This window comes from Mesocricetus auratus, unplaced genomic scaffold, assembly GCF_017639785.1.
Source record: "Mesocricetus auratus isolate SY011 unplaced genomic scaffold, BCM_Maur_2.0 Super-Scaffold_100006, whole genome shotgun sequence".
Classification (NCBI taxonomy): Eukaryota; Metazoa; Chordata; class Mammalia; order Rodentia; family Cricetidae; genus Mesocricetus; species Mesocricetus auratus.
The window spans coordinates 60654316-60668775 of NW_024429190.1; the positions used below are offsets into that span (position 1 = coordinate 60654316).

The 14460-nt window shown below is 36.6% G+C and overlaps 1 pseudogene; it reads right to left on the reverse strand.

The window, feature by feature from the left end:
• Window positions 1-2571: 2571 nt before the first annotated feature.
• LOC101825389 overlaps window positions 2572-14460 on the reverse strand; it is a 49066-nt pseudogene continuing 37177 nt past the window's right edge.

Sequence of the window (14460 nt, forward strand, 5' to 3'; positions counted from 1 at the left end):
GACAGCCTCAAAAGCCACAAAGAAACCCTGTCTCAAAAAAACAAACAAACAAAAAAATACAATCTTGTAAACTTGAAGGTTTAGGATAGACAGCTAATGTTATTTCACACAAAAGCCAGATTATTTAAAAAGGAAAGTGGTACATGTAATAAATAGGATAATTTTAATGGGCTTAATTGAACAGTTACCCGCTATATCTTTGTAATTAGACATTTTCATAGATACTGTTAGGGGTTTGAGGTAGAATGCACTACAAATACTCACATATTTAGACATTTGTTCTCTAAGTGGTAATGCTATTTAGGGAGACTGTTCATCATTTGAGAGGTAATATCCAGGTAGGGTTCAGTGTATCAGTGTTGGGTAGTCCTTGGATTTTAGGTGGCCAGATACACAAAAGTCCCTATTGCCTCAATAAGAAGGTATCATCATCTAATTCACTTCACAACATAATGAACAATATTTTCAAAATTTGAGACAACATAATTCTTCTTACATCTAAGTCCTTATTGCTAGGTATTTGGGCACAACAATGAGACAGGTGATCAACAAGTGAATGAACAATGGAACTGATGTTGTCCTAAAATTTGCTTTTGGAAAAATAAGAATAGATGCTATTATGACAGTGGATGCCCTTGAGGACAAGACAGTGATTTGTACAGTATTTATTCCTAACAGAAAGAACTTACCTATTGTCCTACAAATAGACATCCTCTCACCAAAAAACCAGCTTCATTCAGATAAGCTACCCTTGGGTAAACAACAATCCAATGTTTGCCAGACAGGAAAGATTCAGAAAAGCCTTCCAGCTACTAGGTCCTGGGGAAGTGGCTGAGGTTTTTCTGTGTTCTATCACACTTTTCTCACACAAGACGTGGTTGCTTGCAAGATCCTGTAATTGTCTATCTGACAATATTTTTCTTTGTGTGTTTCTGGGAAACAAAATCTTGGTTTCTTTACAAAATTAATCTGTAAAGAAAAGTCAAAACAATAAACTCTGTCACTAACCAGTTTTGTGTAAACTGTTCTTTGTTCCTAAAGGGAGGCAGAGCTCGGTGAAAATGCCAGTAGCGACTATCACTTGATGTTACTTCAAAGTCAGTGTCTTCAACTACTAAGGTAAATGTGAAAGAAATCTGAAAATTAGTGGTGAATTCACAGCTTGATGTCAGCTAAACATCAACCAAGTTAAGCTAGATTTAAAAAAAAAAAGTAGCTACTTACAGATGGAGGTGTTTGTTTCTTTGTTTCCATTGGGCTGATATAAGACATGTTAGTGATTAAATTCTCATGTTCATCTAACACTACAAACAGATTTACTCTGTCTCTAAATGTTCTCAAAGTTTAAAAGCTCTAGTCCTGTTGTAAAAGTCACTGGAAAGTCTCTTATGAGTTTCCAACAATCTCTTAGCTACAAACCTCCCCATAAAAAATTAATAAATAACATAGTGCAAATTATGTACTTCAAATATATAAAATGAATTGCTATTCTCATTCTAAAAGTGAGAAATTCAGACATATCAAGGAAAGAACACACCACGGCAAGATTGAAACCCAGCAGGATAGATAACAATTTCTGCAGTCCTTTGCCCTGCATCTGAGGCTCTTGAACTCATGTTGGATCGAACAACCTTCAGTAGCTCACTTTAATTAGATCAAACCCAACAAAATTGACCTCTCACTTTCTATCTGTAGAACCACCTAGAAAATATTCCATGGTTCTCCTGTGTCAAACATCCTGAGATATCCCCTGCAATTCAGGTATCAACTTCACAGTTTCATCCAGAGGAATTTTGTGGCTTCCTTGCATTGAGAATCTGAACTTACCACACATTGTCTTTCTTTAGTGCACATTTAGAATCTTTATTCAAGCATGAATTACCTGAAGACTCTTGTATCTAACTTTACATGGATGAGTCCATTTTATTGTACTGGTTTTAGATGTATTTTGATACTTCTACTACAACCATAACATCCTTTGTAAATCATTAAGGCTGGGCCCAGGAACAGCTTCCATAGGCAGTTGTTTTCCAACATGGCAATTATGTACTTTTCAACTGAGTCTCTCTCTTCCAATTGGCTTGAATTTTTACAAGCTGGAGGTTTTAATTAGTGACTCTTTATTGTAAGACTTTTTTCTTCTCCTTTTGTTTTTGGGAGGTTCATGTATGTATTGGGATCATAATCAGTTCTCCTTTACCATCTCTTAGTCACTGTTCACTCAAAATAGCCTCAGTTTCTTCCTAACTACTTCTCTTCTACTTTTCTTGAGGGAACCTAGAGTAACTCCTGAAAAGCCTTTGGTCTCAGATGCGGTCTGCATCTCATTTTACACTACAAAAACCACAAAGTGTGCTAACTAGGGACATGAGATTTTTAAAGCAGCATCCATGGCAGTCAGAAGATTGTCTTAAAAGCATGTATTACAGTTGACAGGTTTAAGTTTTTGTGGTCAGGTTGTCACACGCAACAACCCACTATTTCAATGATTTCTCCAGGTCATTCTGTTCCTAGTAACAAATGAAATCATGCTTAGAAATGGGAAGTACAAGAGGTGCTTTAAGTAAGTTATTAGATAAATAAAGATTCCTTGTTCGCTGTTGGTTGTTCTTGGTGCAGGGCTTGAGCTGGTAGCATCAGCTCCGTTGTGTTCAGGATTGCAAGGCAACTGAGCAAAAAGACAAGCTGTTATTTAGGTGTGTTAACCTCTTTCACAACTGTATCTATTTTCTCTGCATGTTATTTGTCAGCCATGTCTCACATTCCCTGTGATCCCCGAATTTAACATGTACCATATATTTCTGCCCCACCTGCTGCTTGTTCTCACTATAAACTCTTTAAAAATGCAGTGAGGAGTCACCGTCTTGATGTCTCCTGCACCAAGAAAATTAGCCTATAATTATTGAGTCCAGACACACTCAAGCTATCAGGTCCTACAAGAAATAATCAGACTCATTTTCAGTTTGAAACATCAATTGCATAATGCACAACATATTCACTAGAGAGGTCTCACCTTTCTATGAAACATCATGAGCCAGGACAAGTGTTCACATTTTTTTCAGCATTCTGAACATACACCCTTCTGCTAAAATGGTCCCCTAAGTTCTGCCTACAACACTGTATGTCTTCTATAGCCTGCAGATAGACACGTTTCTCTCAAACTGGTGTCGTCAGCCTAAGAAACATGACTGATTTAACTACAGCAGTGCTTCCTTCCCTGTCAGGATCAAGTTACTTCTTTTTCGGGACAGGGTTTCTATGTATTGCTTTGGAGGCTGTCCTAGAACTCTCTCTGTAGACTAGGCTGGCCTTGAACTCGCAGAGATCCACCTGCCTCAGCCTCCTGAGTGCTGGGATTAAAGACGTATACCATCAATGCCTCGCTTTCATTTCTTAATTAGTTATATTTCTGATGCATGAAAATATGTCTGACAAAACCAATGGGAGGAAGTAAGAGAAGGATGGAGAGGAAAAAAATGAAGTTAGTAAGTAAAATGAAGAAACGTTTTTTGTTGGTTTATCATCTGAAAGCACCTCAATTGATCACGGCAGCAGGAAACAATGGACACAGTACCATGATACGGCCAGCCACACTGTTGCTGCAGGCATGAAGAAGAGGCAGATCCTGGTGCTCTACATGCCTTTATATTCAGTTCAGAGTCCTTGTCCATGGAACTGTGAGCCTCATTTGTCAGGTCTTCTCATCTCAATTAAATCACCCAGGAAGCACCCTTACAGACACATAGACGTGTTTGCAGGATGATTTGGAATAATGTCAACTTTTCAACGAAGATTAATCATCAAATGCCTCGTAATATTTTATTACATCCCCCCAAAAATCATTAGAGTTTCTTAAAATGCACCTAACTTTCAGATGCTAATTGGCAAAAAAAATCATTCACATATATTAAGAACATCTGTACATCAAAAGCCCAACTATGTGCCATGTAAAGAATTCTATTGATATTTCTACTAAATATTAACTCTTTTCAGAGGACTGAACATTACTGCAATTTAGATGAGGATTAAGTAACACCTTTGCATTTATGATGTTATATTTCTATTGAAATTCCTCTAAACAAGAACATGGATGCCTCTTCTGGAGAATTCTTCAGATTATCTAAGCACGAGAAGAGACAGGGCCTGTAACAACAGCAATAAAGTGATGGCATGGGTATAGATGCGTTCCCTTATTTCAAAGCCCTCCCTGGATTTTGTTTAAATTGAAGTCTGCTTTTGTGGATCAGTAAAGATACAGGGAACAAAGCAGTTTTTAGTGTTTTGGTACTTGAATTTGTGATTGTTTTGAGTTACCCACATTATACTCTTCAGGTTACCTAGGAAACACCTATATGAAAGAGCCAGACTCCAATAATATTCATCCTACATGATTGTCTGGTGTCTGTTTTATATCATTTTAGTGCCACTGCATCTGTTCCAGAAATCACATGGAAATGATGAATTGCCCTAAGACACTGCTATATGCTGGCTATTTATAGAGGTCTTATGGTTCCTATGTCTTGGGCTTTTTTACATGGCATTATTACCTACTGATTTGCTCCAGAGAAGGGTTTATTATGCAAGAGTATGGTTTATCACATTGCTGATGCATCATGGTTAAGCAGTAAGCAGTTATGAGGATTAACTGCAGTGCCTGCTCAGCAGCTAATTTTCAAAGCCTGATCCTTGGGGGATATGTTGGTCACTCATATATTTAAGAGGCAGGAAGATTTAGCAAGTTTACTGCTGACCTTTAATGCTATTTTGTGAATGTTTTTATGATGCCATTTAACTAGTTTGTAAATAGTCTGTGTAATACTGAAATTCCGGTGGCTGCATCTTCGAGATAGAGAAAAATACATCACTCAGTGGAGAGCAGAGAACAACAATATTCTACATGTCCATGATGACATTTTACAACCAGGAAAATGTGTAATTAACATCAAATATTTGCACACATTTGGAGATACAGATAGTCTTTTATTTGAATACAGTTACCTCTGAAATTTAGAAACATTTACTTTATGTAGAATATGTAATTCTTTTCATGAAATACCTCTTATACTTGTGCTACTACTTCTGGTCATATGTATTACATGGATGAGATTAAAAGATTAATTTCTCAGAGTGATAATCAAGTACAGTGCTAATAGAAACCAAGTGTGTTTCCACACTTGTCTACTTTGATAATCCATGCAGCAAGTTAACTACTTCTGCATTTTTCCTTCTTTTAAATTAATTTATTTTTTACATTCCAAACCCAGTTTCCCCTTCCTCCTTGCCTCCTGCTCTCTCTGTTTCCCCCTCCTCCAATCTGCTCCACACAGAGGGTAAGGCCTCAGCTAGGAAGTCTACTAAGTCTGTCCCATCATTCATTTATGCAGGAACAAAGCACCTCTCTTCCCACACACCCTTGTGTCTGGCTGGGCAAGATATCTCTCCATTTAGAATGGACTCCACTGAGTCAGTTTGTGCATAGTGTTAAATCTTAGACCCACTGCCAGTGGCCTCATGTATTGTCCCAATCACACCATTGTCACCTATATTAATGGAGTCTGGTTCAGTCTTATGTAGGTTTTCCATTTGTCAGACCTGAGTCAGTGATCTCTCACTAGCTTGGGTCAGCTGATTCTAGCTAGTCAATTTAATATGAAAACAGGAACTAACTGAAAATTGCAAAATTGCATGTTAAAGACATATTAATTGCTTACATAATCATTTCCTAAATGTGGCAATTTCTGAGATTGTTGGATTCAGCATCATGGTGATGTAGCTAAACCCTATGTTAAGGCAGGGAAGGAGCTGTGAATTCCAGGTAACAGGAAAGGTACTACAAACAAAACCATGTGATATTTCAATCTGGGACTTATTTTTATCAGGAAAATTAGTAGAATCTTGAGATCTTCTAGCTATCTTAAGGATAGTAATTCATCTCCCAGTTATTAAATTACTACTATATAATGTGATAATTTACCCACAGAGTGCCTTGCACTTTTTATAATAGCAAAGGGAGCTAGTACTAAGTACAGAATTAAACTTTTGCCATTTCATCATTCATTAATATAAAAGGCACATCTCTGTAATATCATGGCAGACTTTAGATAAAACTTAAATAATGTGAAAGAGTACACAACAGAGATTTGTTACAAATCTATGGTAGTTTGAAATACTCCTGTAGCTAAATATTAGTGCACCTGAATCAATAAAGAATGTAAGCTAATCAGACAGGCTCTATCTGTTACTTAGGATGGTAGTATCCTTAAGGTTCTCTCAGTTGATAGTAGTTTGGGATTCCAAATCCCTTTGTTTCTTTGTTTTATTTTCCTTCCTTCCTTCTTTCCATCCTTCCTTTCTTTTTTTGTTTTTTTTTTTGTTTGTTTTTTTTTAGACAGGGTTTCTCTACGTAGTTTTGGAGCCTGTCCTAGCACTGGCTCTGTATACCAGGCTGGCCTCGAACTCACAGAGATCTGCCTGCCTCTGCCTCTTCAGTGCCACCACCTCCCAGCTTTCCCTTTCTGTTCTAAGAAACTTTCTTCCCCTCACCTATAGATTGAAGCTGTAAAATATTAAGCATTAAATGTCACAGCAATTTAGATATATTCGGTTAAAACTAGTTTCAGAAACTATGACTCCTAATTTGTCCTTATCAGACCTTAGGTTCTTGTGTGGAGCCCAAGTAGGGAACAAAGCTCTCTTAGTGTTCAGAAGAAACCGATGCTCACAGAAGGTGCTACATTGTCCTTTCTCTATTCTTACAATAAATGTCTCTCATTTTTACCTCCTTCTTCTTGTAATTATGTAAGGAGGTGGACCATTGTGTCTACTTTTCTTTCTAGAACGGTTTAGGATACAACCCTGAAATGTTTTTTCAATTTTAAGAGTGGTATTATTTACATAATATTTTCATGATTAAATAACTTTTCAGTAATTGATCAGACTGAATAAGTTTCTATAGTTAGAAGAATGTGTCCACCTAAGATAACACTGGAGGCACTGGTATGAAAAAGAAAACATAGAGTTTCAAATAATATTCTCGATCCCCAAGAATGATCCAAAGCCTAGCTATGTTATGATTCTTTACTGATATTTATATTTATTTTCTAAATAAATTACTTCTTTCTTATTTTTTTTTGTTTTTCTTTTTCAAAACGGGGTTTCTCTGCCCTACAGCTCTGGCTGTCCTGGAACTCACTCTGCAGACCAGGCTGGCCTTGAACTCAAAGAGATCTGCCTGCCTCTGCTTCCAAAGTGCTGGGATTAAATGCCTGTGTCACCACTGCCTAATAGTTTTAATTTATTTAACTTATCTTGCTCGGACTAAATCTAAGGGGAAAAATAAGCCTCTATCCTTTATTTAACTCACCTCGAGTTAATTTTTAAAGGTCCAGATAAAATCACATTCTTCTGGCACCTAACAAAGTTGCTAAATTCCGTTGACCTATAAACCATGATGCTTCACACTAGCAAATAATTTTGAATTAAATCAAGAATATGAACTGTGTTCAATAATTTGTAATAAGACATTTTCTTTAAAAATATTATTCTTGGGAGAGGAAAAAGGTGAAGAGGAAGGAGGGGAAATGTGGTCTGTATGTAAAATAAATGATAAAAAAATAAATATAAATTTTATGTTATAATTATTGAATTGTCTTATTGGTTTTTAACATACTTTTTGCCTGAGAAATTTAGTTTGATTTTGAAATTTTAGAGAAGCATCAATGGGGTTAAATAAAAAATGACCTCCCAATATGCAGAGAAAGAGACTTCCAGGCATTAGATCTGGAATCTGATGTTTATCCCATTCTCTAAAGGCTCCATATCTGTGTAGGAAAGGAATAAAAAAGATTGTAAAAGCCAAAACTGATAGATGATGACTCCAAAAAGCCATCAACCAAGAGCGTAAGAGCCAGAAGTTGTAGATGACTCCAAAGACACAACATCATCCAAACACAACAGAATGCTGTTGTTTATTTAAGAAAGAAAGAATATGAAAATATGAAGTTGGGTGAGTGGGGGAGGAGTTCAGAGAGGGAAAAACTATCAAAATATGCTACATAAAAAACTAATGAACAAAAGGAAAGATATCAGAAATAAAATATTTAGCAAAAACAAAATCTGCAGATACTTGTCTACCATTAAGAATCCTGAAAATTATGATGTACATATATTATATCAGATTTCACTTTGCCCAAGGCAGGTCATATAAGCTAGAACCCACTTTCCTTAGAACCAGCCATTAAAATTGAAATATTACTCTAAATAACGTTTACCTTTGTGACCCTGGGATGGGCACAAAGAATCTATGTGGTTTAGGCTTTCCATGAGTGGACTTTTTTGTAGGGGAGATATGACATACCTGAGGTACTGACCATGCCCATTTGGGGCATGGACAGAGGGAAGTGGGATAAGCGAGGGATAAAAGGGGAAAAAGAAAGGGAAAGCTGTCTCTTGGATCCTGGCCCGAGGTTCAGAGCGCAGACCCAATTATCAGCTTTTCATGTAAATTACTTCTCTCTCTCTCTTAATAAATATGCAACTACCTTTTCCTGACATCCTTAGTGTGACTCATTTCCCTTCACGTTTCAAGATCTCCCATACAACTTTGGGAAGAATAAATGGCACAAAACCGAAGCTAAGAGGAGTCTTGACATCCTTTATTTTCTCTATGTGACAAGACAACTAAGACAACCCTCTTTTCCTTTGCCATAGTGCTTTTGGGCAATTTCCTTTGCATGCAGTCCAAACATGGAGATAGAAAGTTTCCTGGGATACATACATCTTTATTCTTAGGTGTGTGTATGAGTGTGTGTGTGTGTGTGTGTGTGTGTGTGTGTGCACTCACACATGAGTGTGCATGGGTATACTTGTGAATAATTTTTCTTTTGTAATTTTTTAAATTTACTTTACATACCTACCACAGTTTCCCCCCTCCTTTCCTTTCTTTCCCTCCCTCTACCTCCCTTCTAATATCTTCCACCATCTATTCCTCCTCAGTCTCCATTCAGAAAGGAGCAAGGCTTCCAAGGGAGTCAGCACAGATGGCACATTCTTTAGAGGAAGGACCAAGATCCACCCTCCTCAAGTTGAGCAAGCCAACCTAGCTTGGAGATTTGGATCTCAAAAGCTAACTCAAGAGCCAGGTGACCCAGATCCAGAAAGACAAACATGGTATGTAATCACTCATAATTAGATATTAGCTGTAAAGTAAAAGATAACCATACTAAAATCCACAGCCTCAGAAAAGGTAGGTAAAAAGGAGGGCCCAAAGAGAGACACATGCATGTCTCTGGGAAGGGGAAAAGAAGAGATATCCTGGGTACACTGGGCATAGGAGTGGGGCTGAGGGAAAGAAGGTATGGGAACAGAAGGGATCAGGCAACAGGAAGAATAATAAAAGAGGTATCTTGATAAAGAGGTGGCATTTTTGGTTTAGGTGAGAAACCTGGTGCCAGGGAATCTCCCAGGAATCCATAAGGATGACCCCAGCTAAGACTCCTAGCAATATTGGAAGGGCACTTGAACTGACTTTCTGTAATCAGATTGGTATCTATCCTAATCATCATCAGAGAGCCTTCATCCAGTAACTGATGGAAGTAGATGCAAAGATCCACAGTCAACCACTGGACAGAGGTCCAGGCATGCTGTTGAAGAGAGAGAGGAAAGATTGTAGGAACAATTAGGGTCAATATCATGATAGGGAAACCTCAGAGAGAGCTGATCTGAGCTCATGGAAGATCACTGACTCTGCAACAACATGAGACCAGCCTAGGTCCTCTGCATGTGTGTGACAGTTGTGTAGCTTAGTCTGTTTGTGGGAGTTTGAATAGTGGGATCAGATCTTCATCCTTAAGGTACCTGCACCATGTACAACTATGAAAAATTAATTTCATATTTTTCACCTTATTTGATTACGCTGAAGTCAGCTGTGACCCTCAGGATGAGAATTATTTCATAACAGTTTCTTTCCTCTGTCTACCCTGCTGTTTTGTAAAATGCTTTTTTTGGGTTTATCTATATTGAACATGGTTAATTTTTCACATGATAGAAATTAAAAAAAGAATTTAGGGAGAAGTATTCTGTATATAATTTACATAAAATTTATTTTCTCTTTTTGGACCAAATAATAAGAATGATGAGGTAGATCATGACTAAGTTTAACTTACATATATATGCCACTCATGGCTGTAAAAATCACTTTTGGGTATCATAACTAAAGCCTTCTTTTCACAACTATTACTTTGCTGATTATTAACAACAGTTCCAATTAGCAACCACATCCACACCTCTCTTCAGCCAGGCTTATATATCATCTCCTCTCATTATATGGTTAGATATAATTCTCTGAAAACATTACTTTGCTGTTATGTGTGGAATTTAATAGTGTTGATGATTACAGCAAGCCTTTGCTCTGGAGTTACCTCCTGTGTCCTCTCAGAACAGATGAGTAAGAATGGAGTGACTTGTGTTAAAAACCAAGCAATCAAGCTGAACTTCAAAATGAGACAACTTGCAAAAATAATAATAATAATAATAAAATAAATAAAAACCCAATTTGAAAAAACAAATCCACAGTTAGAAAAATAGAAAGATCCAGTTTCCAAACAACATGAGAGAATTGACAATGAGGTTCCGTGTTCTATCTGGGGCTGCTAGATGATGAATCTGCTCCATTCGGCTTCTTGTACTTCAGATATTTTGTCAAAGCTAAGCAATTTCCTTCAGTTCATTCAAGTATTAACTGAACTTCAGAGTGATATGTTACTTGATTCTTGAAATGCAAACAGGCATGACCATACCCCTGAAGAAATTTGTAAAGCATTTCTTTCTTTTTGTATATATTTATTTATCTATTGAATATAGAAACAATCTTATTTTACATATCAATCCTATTTTCCTCTCCCTCCCAAGACCCCCACCAACCACGCTACCCTACTCCTTATCCATTCCCCAAGGAGGGTGAGGCCTTCCATGTGGGATCATAAAAGACTGTCACATCATTTGGGGAAGGGCCTGGCACTCCCCCCTGTATCTAGGTTGAGAGAGTATCCCTCCATGAGGAATGGGCTCCCAAAGTCCATTTTTGCACTAGGGATAATCCCTGGTTCCACTGCTAGAGTCTCTAGGCCTCCTAACTGCCAGGCACATTCAGAAGGCTTGGTTCAGTCCAATGCTGGTTCCCCATCTTTACTACTGGAGTTCTTGTGCTCTCACTTGGTCAGGTCAGCTGTTTCTGTGGGTTTTCCCATCATGGTCTTGACCCCTTTGCTCATCCCTCCTCTGCCTCTAAAACTGGATTCTAGGAGTATGGCTCAGGGCTTTGCTGTGGGTGTCTGCTTCTACTTCCATCAGCTACTGGATGAAGGCTCTAGGATGGTATTTAAGGTAGTCAGTAATCAATCTCATTATAAGGGAAGGGCCATAAGGTAGCCTCTCCACTATTACTTAGATTCTTAGTTGGGGTCACTCTTGTAGATCTCTGGACATTTCCCTAATGCCATTTCTCTTTAAACCTATAATAGCTCCCTCTATTAAGATATCTCTTTTCTTACTTTTCTCTATTTTTCCACAGACCCAGTCTTCCTATTCCCTCATGTTCTCCTCCCTCCTCCTCTTCTCCTCTTTTTTGTTTCTTGTAATAATATGTTTGACATGTATATTTTAGACTCAAACCTTTAAAAATGATTTTGTTTTAGCTGAAACTGTGGGTACTTATGAAAGAATCAAAATCTACTATTGTGGCTTAAATATCACTTTTGTTGTATAGACCTACATACTTTATTACATGTTTTGAAAATATTTGAGTAAATTGTTATTTAATTTTAAAAGAAAATGTAATACCAGCTCCATCTTGTGGTATATATTTTTTCAGCATGAATTTTGTTATGCTTATATGAGTCTTGCTTCTGTATCATGTTAATCATTTAATAAGTACCTAAAGGTACCTATAATTGTTTAAGCAATGTTAAGTGTAGTACTTATCTAACAAATATACTTTGCTTTATAAGACTGTAAACATGTATCAGTTATTTTTACATGGATTACATACAAATGGACCAAATACTCATATAACAATGATATCAATCACTTTGAAATAGAATCCAAAAATGTCTAAGATGCCTTAAATTTATTAGAATATTTTCAAATCAAAATCAAGCTCTGGTTTCTTCACTTAGTATAATATTGTATAATTTCATTTACATACAAATTTTATGATTTTTTCTTAACAAATAAATATACCTCCTTTTTATAGTGGGGACATCCCAAAGAAAGGATCAGCTGTAAACACATTTACATATGAGCAATACAAAATGGACTCAGTAGCTTTCATACCTGTGTGTATGTGTGTGTGTGTGTGTAAATGGTAAGTAAAGAAATTGAGCCTTGGGCAGCAGATCAGTACCCATCCCAAGTATACACACAGACTTTGGACTCCCATAGAACAATGTGAGGTGCACTCTCACCCTGAACTCTTGGGGAAGGGTCTAGGCCCTGTCCTATATGAAATGACAGACTATGGACACCCCCATGGAGGGCCTCACCCTCCCTGGGGGAATGAGGGGATAACGGGGGGGCTGGGGGGAGGGCAGGGGAGGAGGGGAGGGAAACAGAGAGGGACCTGGAACTGACTTGTGCAGCAACCTTGTTTCTTATCTAAATTTAAACTGGAAAATAAAAAAAAAGAAAGACAATGAGATCATGAATCTGAGAGGTTTCGGGTACATGACAATATTTGGGTTTGGAGGGATTGGGTTAGAAATCATATAAATGTACTAATCATCTATAAAATTATCAAAAATTAATTAAGCAAAATATGTAAAATCAAAGTAATGAGTTCTTTAATCTGAGTGGTGGTAACACATATTTTTAAACTCAGCAGAGGCAGAAGCAAATACATCTTTGAGTTCAACACCAACCTGATCTACAGAATGTATTCCAGGTCATTCAGGACTATAAACCACAGTGAAACCTTGTCTCAAACAAAAAAAAAGATATTTTAGTTCTAAATCTCAACATCTATATGGCATATCTTAGACAAGTAATCCCATGTATCAGAAATATAGTGAATTTTGTACTGTACAGTGAATAAAATTTATTTTGCACAGCTGTTTGTTGGTAGTTAACCATTCTCTACTGGATCAATGATACTTAATTTTATTAGTTTACAAATATGGAAAGACATATGGAAAATCATTGAATATTAAATTTTAAACATTTACACTTATTTAAGATCAGTTCCTCCTATTTGAGGACAAAGAAAAACTTAATTACCATCAGGTAATATGTGGTCCAAGATCTACCCTGTACCCAAACACTTATATTCAAAGGAGCTAATGTAGAAGTAGCAAAAGCATCTTTTTACTTTAGTTATATAGAGATATTATCATGCACTCAGTCTGTCTATGACAATTAGAAGTGAACCAGTAACATGAAGAACACAATGATTCTATGAATTACAGTAGATATTTATCCCCAAAATTGCTCTGTGTGATTAAAAATCATTCTAGCTCTATGTTCTGTAGTTTTGCATTTTTCCAAATAGTGTATGGCATCTATCAGCAAAAAGCAATGGACTTTTTAAGAATAGAAGGTCGAGATGAATGCCATTAACCCTTTCAAAAGCACAGGTTTTATGATTCACATACAAATATACACCACCAGACAAAATTAAAAATATGAAGAATAGGTCCATGAAACACTCAATGTCAAAATGTTTTAGGGAAAAACAGATAGGAGCTTCATTAGCTGTGATATGATGGTGGGACTGAATTTACCACCAAAGGCTATAGTTAGAGAGAAGGCAAACTCCTTCTAAAATCTATCACTTAAATAGTATGGACTTCACACAGATTATTGGCTCTCTCAAGCTTGGCATAAACTTAAATATACTGCTATAAATAAACTTATCTAGGACTTCATTAATATAAACAATGTTTTATTCCTGGCATATATTTTCTTCTTGGAACAGAAACTTTTGTCTTCCAAAAACAATAGTCCCTCTAATTATGTTGTTTAACTAGAGTCTCATTAATTATGAATTAACAGATTATATAAATTTTCTCTATGGGAATGGTTTAGATTAGGGAGAAATATACAGTAAGTGGACAAGTTTACCCTATCTCCTTATTTTGAGAATTAAAGGACAGAGCATGTTCTCTGTTATTTCTATTCCTAAAAATGATGATAGAGGGCCTCATAATTTCCAGATGTGTATTTCTTAAACTGTGTATAACACTAGAGATTCTATTTTGAGAAGGGAAAAGCTCTTTTAAAAGGGAGTGACAGGAAAATGTGGAAGGTGTCCTCATGACAACCAAGTTGTCATTTCTATTTGTCAGTTATATACAACCAAATATTTACAGTAGCAATAAAAAGACCTTTTTAAAAATTCAAATTTCAATCACTCAAATAAAGTAACCTAGTTAAATAGAAAAGTACATGCAGGTAGTATTACAGGAAGCT